We start from the raw sequence: 7,174 nt of genomic DNA on the forward strand, positions 1-7,174 counted from the left end.
CATTAATAATTTATCACAAAAAACATATTTTTATCTTCTACAAATCTCACACAACAATGTCTCCATTATCACTTAACCTTCCATCAATCCATCCCAAAACAACTTAACTCTCATTTCTTATCCCTCTCCACACCGTGAAATTTCGAACGACCGAGACATACGACAAACCGTCGTCGACCGCCACGAAGTCTCTATTGGTAGCTTTTTCTTTGCTTTCCAGTTTGTTTAAATATTATCTGAAGTTTGTGGAGGTTTCTTTTGATTTTTAGAAATTTTGCTTTTTATTTTATTTTCTTGAATATGTAAGTTTGAAAGAAAAAGAGAAGATAGGAATGAACAAGTGGGAGTGGAAGGATCATGAGAGAGAAAGTAGAGAAATGGTTTTCTCTGTTTGTTTTGTTTCAAACCAGCATGTTTCTAGATGAAGGAGGATTTTTTTTATTTTATTTTGCAATTTTTCATCCCCTGCCACGTGTCAGTCAGTGGATGGGGAGTTAAAAAATTTCTCATGCTATAGCTGGCTGGATGCTCCCCCATTAATCGTTTTTTATTTATTTATTTTAATTTTATTTTTTTTATCATATTAAATTGTTACTATTGTTTTTTATTATTATTATTATTTTTATTTATTACCAATTTTATTATTATTAATAACCATCTATCTTTACTAGTTATTAATTTTTTATTATGGTTAATTATTATAATTAATTATTAAATTTATTATTTATTATTATTATTTTATATTATTATTAATAATTATGATTATTACTGTTTATGGTTAGTTATTTACTATAATTATAACTATTGTTATAGTCATTATTATTTATTTTTATTACTATTGTTAATCATTATTAGCTGTTTACTTTTTGTTCTAACAAATTTTAAATATTAATTTTGTTATTTATTTATTTATTATTGTTAATTATTATTAATAATTATTCTTATTATCATTTATTATTATTATTATTATTATTTTTATTTTTTTGCTTATTATTATTACTTACCGTTGATTATTATTATTATTATTAATGTTAATTATTATTATTGATTTATTATTGTTATTTATAATTTTTATTGTTGTTATAATTATTATTATTTGTTATTATTTTTATTTTCATTATTGCTTTGTTATAATCATTGATTTTTTTTACTATTATTGTCATATTTAGTTATTGATTAAATTATTTATTTAAATATAAAAATTGATTTATTTTTTCTCCGTTGGGTTTTTCACAAATGCGTAACAATTTAAAGTTAAAAATTCAATTTAAACTTTTGATTTTTACTTCGAGTCCCGTGGCTTTCTCTTGGGCCTTCTCACAACGAGATTCTTTTATTTCTTCAAATGTCTTTCAAAACTTGTATGATTTAGTTATTGTGTTGTATCCCCATTCGATAAATTGTACCCCCATTCCCGTAAGCATGTAATAAATTTATCGCTTTCATTTACTTCATTGTATCAGTTGATTGTTAATTCCAAGATTAAAATCAACCTTTTTCAGAAAAGAATAAAAAAACAAACACTCGATCCAACGTCGAGTCTTTTTTTTTCTAAATCAAATGCAAAATTGATTACAAAGTCAAATATACCCCCGCCACATCCAAATTATTTTCATAAGTCAACTTGAGACACTTGATCCAAAGTCAAGTCGTCCCCCTGTTTAAAAATCTTTTCACAATAAAAATGGAAGAAACTGATTAAGTTTAGACTTTCTCTGTTTCGAATGTTAGGATACTGCTGTAGAGCTCAATGTTCAAACATTCGTCTTCCATATTAAAATACAATAATTACCAGAATTAGGTCATTTCTCTTATAGAAGAAAAAGATTGATTGGGTATCGACCTTCTCTTTCCCGATTATTTGGACACTGCTGTAGAGCTCTCTGTTTGATTAATCGTCTTCCGTTAATGAACCTTGACCTAATTTGCCACACATTTTCATAATAAACTTTTGGATAAAAAGAGAGTGATTGGGCTTAGGCCTCTTCCTTTTCAGGCATTCGAGTATTGCAGTAGAGCTCCCTGCTTGAATGTCTGTCTCCGCTTAAAATCAACTCACACTTATCAAACTTGTTTTCCGCCCTCGTGCGACCCCGAAAACATTTTCAGAAAAGAGTATGCAATATCTATTTTGATGTGAAACAAACAAAGACTTCAGCCTCCAAGAGTGAGCAGCAAGTAAAGGTTTAATCGCTCAAATGTGATCCAAGCATCACTCTCTTTAAAAGCAATCCACCCAGTAGTTCTCTTTGGGTAGAACTACGTATGCCTTGAGTTCTTCATAGCACCTGGAGATACGTAGGAGCAGGATTGCGAAATCTTGTCAGGCACATTAATATTAAAAACCCTAAGTCTTTCCTTTCTTTCTTTCTCTTTTCTCACCCAATAAGTAGAAGATCACAAACGATATCAAGCCAACACTCTAACACGAAACTAGCTAAATGGGTCCCATCGAGTACGATGGATGTGAGGGGTGCTAATACCTTCCCCTTGCATAACCGACTCCCGAACCCGATTTGGTTGCGACGACCATTTCTCTTTTTGTTTTCATGGTTTTTATCGATATTTCCCCTTTCCCTCTTTGGGAATAAATAATTTTCGGTGGCGACTCTGTTTTGTGTATATTTCGAGCGTTCCTTACGCTCGGGTATTTTTCGCGCCGCGACAGCTGGCGACTCTGCTGGGGAAGAAAGTTCTCCTAAGCGAGTCAACCCTAATTTAGTTTGTTTTGTGTTTGAGTTTTTGCTTTTATTTGTTTGTTTACTTCTGATTTATTTTATCTATATATGCCTTTATTATCTGTATTTCCAATTACTGTATTATTAATATATGGTATCATTGGAACTTTCTGAACTATTGGCATTTGTGTGAGGAAAAGCTTTATACCCGAGCTATGAGAAAAACTTAAGTTAGGATGGTGGTTGTGTAGTATTGACCTGCGAGACATCGGACTCGTTAGGTTGATGCGAGAACCCCACTCAGATGAGATCCCTTGAAAGTATTACTGTCTTACGATTAGTCGTTTTGGCGGTGATACTTTCAACCTCGATCTATGATTTTGAGGACCTTTTGTAGAACCCTGAACCTATGGATTTTAGGACCGATGGTTGTGTAGTGTTAACCTATGAGACTTAGGACTCGTTGGGTTAATACGAAGACCTCACTCAGAATAGATCAATTTTGAGGATATTGTTGTCTTACGAGTAGTCGTTCTGACGATAATATTGTCAGGTGTGATCCATGACTCTGGGAACCGTGTCTAGAACCGTGGAGTCGATGGTTGTGTAGTATTGACCTACGAGACTTAGGACTCGTTGGGTTAATACAAAGACCTCACCTAGAATAGATCCTTTTAAAGATATTATTGTCTTACGATTAGTCGTTCGGACGATAATATTCTTGAATTGGGTCCATGACTCTAGGAACCTTTTAAACCCTAGAACCTACCTGTGTTTGGTTTTCCTATTCCTGGAACCTTTCCTCCACGAAGTAATTAATCAGAATGTTCCAATGATCGCCTACCCAACTGTACATACATAAACATAAAACATTTCATAATAATAACACATTTGACATGTGCATATTTTCAAGGGACCTAAAGACTCGTTTGATTGCAGGCATTCAAAAGACATGGGTAGCAATCAAAAAAGTACTTATTCATTCAAGTTCAGGAATCCAAAGCTAGGATTGATTAAGGGGTTGATCTCAGATGTGAAAAAAATCAGAAGGAACAACTTTTGTGTTGAGTACGGTGACCTGTTGACTATCATGAACACCGAGGTGGATGCTTGGGCCATTTTCACTTTGGCACAATTCTATGATCCTCCCTTGCGGTGTTTCACATTCCAGGACTTCCAATTGGCGCCAACACTTGAAGAGTTCTCACATATAGCAAACATTGGCATCAAGGATGAAATCCCTTACACCGGTCTAGGGGAACTTCCTACACATCAACAAATAGGTTCAGCTATACGTCTAGATAAAGCGGAAGTGAAAGCTAATCTTGGACCAAAAGGAGGCACTTCAGGTTTCACTTTGAAGTTCTTAGTGGGAAAAGCTTCAGATTTCAAAAGTAAAGAAGACTGGGTCGCTTTCAATGCTGTGTTAGCCTTGATACTCTATGGGATTGTCTTGTTCCCGAACATTGATGACTTCGTGGACATGACTGCTATACGCATTTTCTTGCTCAAGAATCCCATTCCCACCTTGCTTGCAGATGTTTATCACTCTATCCATTGGAGAAATGAGAAGAAGGGGGGGATGATCCAGTGTTGCGCTCCTTTACTGTATAAATGGTTCTTATCTCACTTACCAAGCGAAGGGCCTTTTGTTCAGAACAAGGATAACCTCAAGTGGTCTCAAAAAATCATGTCTCTCACTGCCAATGACATCGCCTGGTACTCTCGTGTTTATGATGATGTGGACATAATCGTCAAATGTGGCAACTTCCATAATGTGCCACTCATAGGAACTCGAGGTTGCATCAATTACAATCCTGAGCTTGCTATGCGGCAACTTGGGTTTCCTATGGATGATAAACCAGAAGACAAGTTGTTAGAAGGTTTCTTGCTGGGAGAAGGAGTGAAGGACGTTGATCTGGTGAAGAGGATAGGTCGTGCCTGGACTAAAGTTCGTAGAGAAGGAAAAAGGGAGCGTGGAAAGAAGAATTGTATAGCTAGAGGGCCATATACAAGTTGGGTCCAAGCCAGGGCTTCTCAAGACAAACTACCATACCCTTATGAGCCTCCGATGCATACAAATCCTCCAGAACCTACCACGTCACTATGGAGGAAGCTAAAGAGCTCAAAGTTGTCATCCAAAGTTTGGAAAAAGAGAATGAAGAGCTACGGTTGAACCTTCTCCGGATTACTGAAGAAAGGGATAATCATAAGTGGGAGCTTGGGCGGAAGAAAACACAACTTCAAGCAAATGTGGAAAGGACTGATAAGGAGGAATATAAGAGAAAAAGAGTCAAACAGGGGTTAGATCAGGCTGAGAGCTGCTTGAATACCGTCAAAAGCCAACTGAAAGAGGCTGAGAGGGATTGTCGTGAGAAAGAGAAATGGTGGAAGCTCGCCACAAAACAAAAGAAGGAGATAAGAGAGACACTTGAGGCTGAGATAGCCAACCTCAGTGTTTCACTCCGTGAATCAAAAGAAAGGGAAGAACAAGAACGCCGCAATAAAGAGAGTGTTATGGCTGCTACTCAGGTTACACCTGAAATGTGGAATGGAAAGTGCCAGGAGGCTGAAAATGCTAATGAGTGGGAACGATACTGGAGAGGCCGACATGACTCTTTGCTACAAGAAGGTGAAGATTGGATGAACGCAAGGGCAAATGTGAATGCTAGTTTGGCAGCCTGCGAGGAAACCATCCAGTTTTTACATGAACAAAGAAATGAGTATCGAGACAAGTTTGCCAGTTTGATAGACTTCTGTAATGGCATGGCTACGAATGTGCCTTTGATGCTAAGATGTGCTTTGGAAGACATAGACAATGACAATATCCCTCGTTCAGTGACTGAATTTATTTATCTTTGTGAAGACATGATAAAAAGGTTCAAAGGAGAGTTGGAAGATCTCAACAAACAGAAGCCTGCAGTTTGACTTTTTTTTTATGTTGTACTTTCCTTTATGTTTGAAAGAATATTTTGTACTCAATCCTTGTACTCTATTTTGAATTGAATGAATGAAGGATTTTGAGTTTCTTTTGTACAAAAAAGTTTGGTTCCATTCTTGTTTTATTCCCTGTGATCTCTTTGAATGCTTGCTAAGTTACAAGGAATCTAACACGGTTCCCTGAAAATAAAATTGAACATAAGCATAAAAGACATTTTTAAATCCACGTACATTAACATATGCATCATGCATTTCATTTCACAAACAAAAACTCATTTCATTTTTCCTCGTGTCCAGTAGTTCAAGCTGATTCCTCAACGTGCATACGCTACTCGCTCCAACACAAGAAGAATCATGGATGTAGTTAGAGAAGAACAAGCTGTCTTCAGAGAGGAGATGGACTCTGTCAAAAGCAAGATGAGCAGATCTTTGAGGCTATACAAGCTCTGGCTAGAAGGGAAGAAGAGGCTCGTGTTGCCGCTGCTGCAAGGAACGATGCTCTGGTTCAAGGGGTTGCTCTTCAGTCAGGACCTTCAGTTCCTATTCCAAATCCCGTTGTCTACGGTCTTCCTCCAGGTTTTGTTCCACCTCCTGAAAGAAATCATGTGCCTCCACCTGCGCATACTTCTGGAGTAGCGATGGAGTCCCTGTGCAAGGACCTCCGATAGTCAATCAAGTAGTCATGCCCCGCACTGATGAAGAGCTCCAGGACGAGTTTGAAATGCAAATTACAATGGAGCTACTCCAGTGGTCATGCCTACTGCTGCCCAAGATTCTGAGGCTATCTTGATGTGTCGTGCTCTGGCCGAAAAGCTAAGAATCTTGGAAGGACATAACTCAACCCGTTTAAGTGCCTTGGAAATGTGTCTAGTCCCAGACGTGGTGATTCCTCCAAAATTCAAAGCGCCTGAATTTGAAAAATACAAAGGACTCACATGTCCTAACATACATTTGAAAATGTATTGCAGAAAAATGGCTGCCTATGCCAGAGATGATAAACTCATGATCCATTGCTTTCAAGACAGTCTAACTGGGGCATCTTTGGACTGGTACATGCAGTTGGAATGTAGCAACATCCACACTTGGGATGAGTTGGCTGAAGCATTCGCAAAGCAATACAAATATAATACTGACATGGCACCAAACCGTACTCAGCTTCAGAGTATGGCCCAGAAAGACAATGAATCTTTTAAAGAATACGCACAACGCTGGAGAGAATTGGCTGCAAGGGTGCACCCGCCGCTGGTTGATCGTGAATTATTGACATTTTCATGGGAACCTTGCAGGGCCAATATTATGAAAGATTGATCAGTAGTGTGTCCACAGGATTTTCTGACATGGTGATCGTGGGAGAAAGAGTAGAAGAAGGACTGAAGAGTGGTAAAATCCAGGGAGGTTCCAGCAGTCAACCAATCTTGAAGAAGCCTTTCAACGGATTCAAGAGGAAGGAGGGTGAGACTAGTGCCATTTCTTCTCAGCGGAGGGTACCACCCAGGGCTCCTGCTCCTCTGCCTTATTATCAGTACCCTTACGTAGCGGCTACTCAATATCCAACC

The sequence above is a fragment of the Lathyrus oleraceus genome, chromosome 5 (genome assembly GCF_024323335.1).
Source record: "Lathyrus oleraceus cultivar Zhongwan6 chromosome 5, CAAS_Psat_ZW6_1.0, whole genome shotgun sequence".
In the NCBI taxonomy this organism is placed as follows: domain Eukaryota; kingdom Viridiplantae; phylum Streptophyta; class Magnoliopsida; order Fabales; family Fabaceae; genus Lathyrus; species Lathyrus oleraceus.